The sequence below is a fragment of the Callithrix jacchus genome, chromosome X (assembly GCF_049354715.1).
Source record: "Callithrix jacchus isolate 240 chromosome X, calJac240_pri, whole genome shotgun sequence".
Taxonomy (NCBI): domain Eukaryota; kingdom Metazoa; phylum Chordata; class Mammalia; order Primates; family Cebidae; genus Callithrix; species Callithrix jacchus.
This window is the reverse complement of record NC_133524.1, coordinates 117,051,019-117,057,018: the sequence shown is the minus strand read 5'-3', so window position 1 is coordinate 117,057,018 and position 6,000 is coordinate 117,051,019. Positions and strand designations below refer to the sequence as shown.

Below are 6,000 nucleotides of genomic sequence, written 5' to 3'. Positions count from 1 at the left end.
ATGACACTCAAAGAATCTTCATTCTACAATTTTCTTGCATGCAATATTGACTTTTAGCTGCCATATCAATATATCAAAAAAGAAACTTCAGCTGTTTTCAGCCATGCCTGAAGCTTCCAACCAGTATCTCCTTCATGGCAAACAGAGTAGAGAAAAAAAGAAAAGGGCACATCAGTTTCCAACCTATAGCTACCACTAGATGTTCAGCTGTACAAGTGGATGGATTAAGTTGCCATTCACTGAGATAGAGAACACTGGAAGGGGATTCGGTGTTCAGGCAAAGTTCTAAGTTTGCCTTTTGTCTTTCTGTATTCCTCAGCAACAAGGACCCAGAAAACTCATGCAGCCATCTCCCTACCCAGGCCAAGATCCTTCTTCTAGGCTACCATTCTAGACCATTCTTGACCCCCTTTTCCCACCACCCTGACAAGTAGAACCTCCAAGTTCTGTGTCCTATCCCCTCAAAAAAATATATTTTCTTCATGGTTTGAGAAACAAATCCCAATTTAGGCATTAATGGGAGCCAAATAGTTTTAAATGTTCTTCCATTAATCTAACCACAATTGGGCTATAACAAGCTTCCAAAGAATCAAGTAATAATGGGAATTTAAAGCCCTGTAGCAGGGTGAAGAAGGTATAAATTTTTTTGCTGCTGGACATTTTGATATTTATCAAATAATAATAAAGTATCTAGTCTCAACTTAATATGACACAAAAATAAAAGGTAAAATTCAGACATCTTCCTGTATGAAACTTTCTCCAGTCCTTCCAGGCAGAAATAACAAGTCTCTTCTTTGAACTCACATAAAACTTATTTTAATTTTTTTTACAGAAAATTTATTTTAATATTTTTATTCTACTTACCTGTGTATTCCTCCATACTGAAAACTGACTCAACTCATACACTTTATTCCTGCCCTTCTTCATTCATTCCCTTCTCTTGCCCTCTTAATCTCTGTCTCTTTATCTCTCTCTCTCTCACACACACACATACACACACTTTTCTAGCATAGTGCTTTGCAGATAGTGTATGCTCAGTCAATGGCTATGGGATAAACAAAGAGACTTCAGAAGAAAGACTTTAAAAGTTTATTTGTACATGAAGAGTATTCTCTTCTGGCCTCTAATTAAAAGTCAACAGAAGCAGTAAGTTTTGTCTTTTCTAATCACAGTAATAATATGTATCTTCCAAAGACTTGTCTAAATTACATTTGCCTTTATTTCTTCTTTCTTTAGCAAGCTGAAGAAACTCTTTACATGTTTTAAAGATTTCACCTTTGATCTAATGGAAAGGTTGAAAGTTAAGATTTTTCCTTAATATACCATGAAACAAAAGACAAATATATATTCTATAGACTGATGGGTAATAATGTGAAAATCCGATCATTTGAAAAAAAGGTTGGTATACAAAATAACATAGACAAAATTTCAAAATGCATATATGTATTTCTTATCTACCAACTATTAGAAACAGCCTGTTGTTCACCAATAACATATGCAAATGGATATGAAAATTACAGATCATTAGCTACTTACTAAGGCAGCTCCTCTAAGGATCCCTATTAAGCAAATTTGTTTAATATTTACAATTTTACATTGTATTTCATATTTCAACTGTTTGTTTTTGTCTTTCTCCACTAGAATACAAGCCCAGTTTTCTCTGTTTTGTTCACTGCTATATTCCTAGCATTTAGAAAAGTGCCTGGCATGTAGATGCAAAAATGTGTTAAATAAGTGAAAGAACAAACAGTAGCATCAAGTGTACTTGAGAGTGATAGAATTTTATTTAAGAAAAATACTCTCTTATTCAAAGTTTTAAATGAATATAATAGTCCCCAAGATGTTTAAATCAGTGCCACTTAGTACCTTTGCTGCCAAAGCTTTACCATTTTGAAAATCAGCAGTACATATTTTAAAAGAACATTTCTGTCTTCTACAAAGCTATAAGGGTGAAATCACTTTTAAAATTATAATATAAAGTCAGACAAATAAATAATTTAATTTCCTCACTTTGACTACCCGGTTTTCACCTGCTCCAACTAGCTCATTGACCAAAATAATGCAGAGTTGATCTACAAAGTAGATGAAGCATAGCATGTCATGTACTAGTGAAGACGTGTTATGAAATGCAAATTTCTTTTAAGAGTGAATTGCTTTCAGCCTTAAACAACATCTTTTTTTCTCTGTAACATTTTCCCACCACAATTTTTCCTCCTACACCAGCTATCACCTACTAAAAGCATTTCTGAGAATTGTGTTCAATTTCCACTGATTCCACCCAAGCAAACTGACTGCAAAACTTGTGGTATTTAGAGTATTGATTTTTAAAGAGCAAAACGATTATACCTAATATCCCTCTTTAAACAAAGTAAACTTTCAATGTATTCCACCTCCACTAGCTTGTGAACTTTAATGTTCTTATTGTCATTCAATTTGTAGATTTTCTGATCATTTCTGATGTCACTATTATTAATTTTCTGTGTATTAATGCCATTTTGTGACTTGCCAATAATACAGCAGAAGCAGAAGTAAAACAGCCAGCGTGTTGAATGGCAATTACCTTTCACCGGAAGACAACTTCAGATATCAACAGCTAACTGACAAGCAATGACTGATTTCAGAATGCCTCTAATATGGACTATTTCAAACTGCTTCTACATTATGGTATCTCATAGCTAGTTTAATAGTTTCCAGCTGTTTTCAGAAAATGTGAGAACTTCTCCTCACCACATATTTTCTCAGATCTTCACATGCCAACAGCTTTTCTTCTCTACCTGATAATTGAGAAAACACAGTGACAAATAGTAAGTGATTTCCAGGGTATGTAAATTTGAAAATGCTATATAAATATACAAGTAGCATATTTAATCAGTTTTCTGTGTTTTATGAACTCCTTAAAATAATTTTATCCCTCCTTACTCTACCCTTGAGGCTGTCATCAAGTGGGCATTTTGTCTCTTTTTTCCTCCTACTTCCCTGTCCTGATATGCATAACTAAGCCTCCTTCTCAAACATGGTTGCTATGGGGCTGGAATTCACTGCTCTGATCAATCAGATCTATTGTTACTTTGTTGTTGGTTTATCTAACTTCTCTCCTTTGCATAAAACTCAAGTGCAAAACCTGGGGACAAAATTTTCCTATAAAACTCAGAGTCCTCTTTCTAACCTAGTCTGCGCTATTCAATTTCAGTTCCCTCAACTCTTCCCTGTACCCCAGTTGTGAGGCCTTCATGTTCCCCCTTCCATAGCCACCAAAAAGGGCTTTATCTGTTGGGAATGAAGGAATTGTATCAGGGCGGCTTCACTGAGGAGATGCCCCTTCCACTGGGCCATGAGGAAAAGGCAGGAGTTCCATAGGCAAGGATTAGAAAAAGAATATTCTAAAAAGAGGCAATACAACATAAAGTACTGAGCAGTGGTTATTGAAATAGAAGTATGTGTTAAAACATGCATATTTCTGGACCCTACCACCAGATATTTTTGACCCAATAAGTCTGGGGTAAAACCCAGAAATCTACATATTCAACAAATACCCATGCTATTCTGATATTGGTGGTTTACAGATCATACTTTGAAGAACACTAGAAAACAGGATCTGGAAAACAGCTTTAGTGTGTCAGATACAATGTGTTCATTTGTAGAAATCAACGGAGAAATCCTGTTGAGGGTCTAGGATAACAGTTGGGGCTAATCTAAAAAAAATAAAACCTGACCCTTCAGTACACTGAGATACAATCCTGATCCCTTGGTATTGCAAAGTAATGGCACACTGGACAAATTCTGTCAAAAAAGAAAAACCTAATTCCTCCTTTGTATTTCTTTCTAACTTCATAAAAGCCAAATTTTCTAAGTACATAATGTGCACTATTACTTTGTCCTGCAAATCACAAGACTGAATATATTTATTTTGTGCACCTGTGGACGCTAAAGTAATTCCATCTTGGACGCTAATCTAACATGTTGACTTCTAATTAAACTGAGTTCCAGGAATGCCTCTGAGACTTCGTTTATTTATTGTTCCTTGTGTAAGAGCACAGTACTTACTATAAATCCTGCTGTTAGAGCAAATCAAACTTGATAAACTTATACTTACTGTAAACTCTACCTTGGGACAAAATCCTACCAATTCTATCAGAAGTATGTATGACCCTCCCCTACAGCATTTAGTCTCTGGGTCTGGGGAGTGATGGTGTAGAAATCTACCTGTTTTGTGGCCACCCAAGACCACATTTTTGTCCATAAGTTTCCCAATAAAACCACCCTATAATACTAAGTTGGACTTGTCTGTCTCCTCCTTTATCAGAGTTTTCTTCATTTGATGGTTGCCTTACATATATGTCCCTTTCATGGGAAAGTACATAAACACCCTTATATCTAAATGTTCTGACAAAAAGAAAAAGACAAAGATGGATGAACAGAAACATCCAGTCATTGTCCCTCCCATAGGGACAAAAAAGTTGAACAACTATCTATACAAGAAGCACTTTCACAAGAACCAAAAATCAGGTGAGTGATCACAGTACCTGGTTTTAACATCATATCAAGGGGAAATAAACACAGAAGAAGGTATGAACCATTTTGAGTTACCAACACCACCCCTCTCTCAACCTACAGTGGTGGCCACATGGCATGGAGAGACAATCTGTGTGCTTGGGAGAGACTGCAGTGATTCTGGGACTTTGCATTAGTATTCAGTGCTGCCCTGTCACAACAGAAGGCAACATGGGACAGAATTTAGAGGGAACATTTAGACCAGCCCTAGCCAGAGAGTAATTCATCCTAGTGATATAGGAGTTAAGAAGAAATCACTTAGGCAGATAGTAAAGGCATGTGAGTCCTTGGTAAGGCTTTTCTTTTTAATGAAAAGCAGCCCAAAACCATTTTCTAACAAAGAGAAGCCTGTAAAGTTGAGCTGCAGACATAAACAAGCAAGTTGGGAGCTTGCACGGGTGAATGCCAGCAGGAACTAGGGACTAGACACATTCAAGATGGCAACTTCATCATCCCTTTTCAATCAACCACATGTACAGGAAGGAGAAGACAAGATGGCCAAGGAGAATTTACTTGCATAATAAGATTAGGGTTGGGCAACCAGCCTTCAGCATGTGCTATGTAAACATCATACCTGATTGAACCAATCTGCGAACCCTATGTAAACCAGACACTGCCTCCTCAAGTCAGACTATAAAACCCAGCACATCCACCACCAGCCAGTCTTTTCTACTCAGAGACCCCTCTCTCTCTAGAGAAAGCTGTTTTTCTTTCTCTTCTCTTCTTCCTATTAAGCCTCCACTCCTCAACTACTTGTGTGTGTTTGTGTCCTAAATTTTCCTGGCACAAGACAATGAACCCCAGGGGATATACCCCAGACAACATAGCCATTTCATACTGGGCCTCATTTGGGATACCAAGGTGCAACATTCATTGAAACAGTGAGTAGAGGAGCAGACTCCAACTCTGTGCCTTCATTTTGAGACTCTTGGCTTCCATTTTAGAACCAAATCAAACCAAATACTGGGCTTCCTTCAGCCATTTAAAAATGATTAGCATGGATGCCAGCCTTACAAGACTTGGGGGACAGGCTTGTGAGGGAAAACATGGAGAATCTCACAGTACCCACAGGTTACTAGGCACATTGGCCATGCTTAAATCAGCTTCTTTTCATGAAGGACCCAGCCATCACATGGAGCTGGAAGAACTCCTGGGACAACTGAAGATTTCTGGCTGAAGCTACCCGCAGTGTTATTCAAAGGCTACTGGACTGACCCCAGCCTCTGATTGCCCAATGGGGAGTCAGCAACAGATTCTCCAACTTTTCTCTCATAATTTCCTCTTTTCTTGTTCATGACCACCATATCTCTTATCCTTTTTGTGTATGCAATACGTGGGAAGTTTTACAGTTCATGGAAGTAATCTTGTTTGGCAAGATTAAAGAATTTTGTGATAACCAGGGATATAGCTCAAGGGAAGGCGTATTTGTGATCTAAGAACAGAGTCCCC

General features: G+C 37.5%; 1 long non-coding RNA gene across 2 annotated transcripts in view; it reads right to left on the bottom strand.

The window, feature by feature from the left end:
* Positions 1-1,070: 1,070 nt before the first annotated feature.
* LOC108589962 (uncharacterized) overlaps positions 1,071-6,000 on the bottom strand; it is a 454,173-nt gene continuing 449,243 nt past the window's right edge. For both annotated transcript variants that reach the window (XR_013531395.1, XR_013531396.1), the window contains exon 7: positions 1,071-2,774. This is a non-coding gene — a long non-coding RNA (uncharacterized LOC108589962). The remainder of the gene's footprint in view (positions 2,775-6,000) is intronic.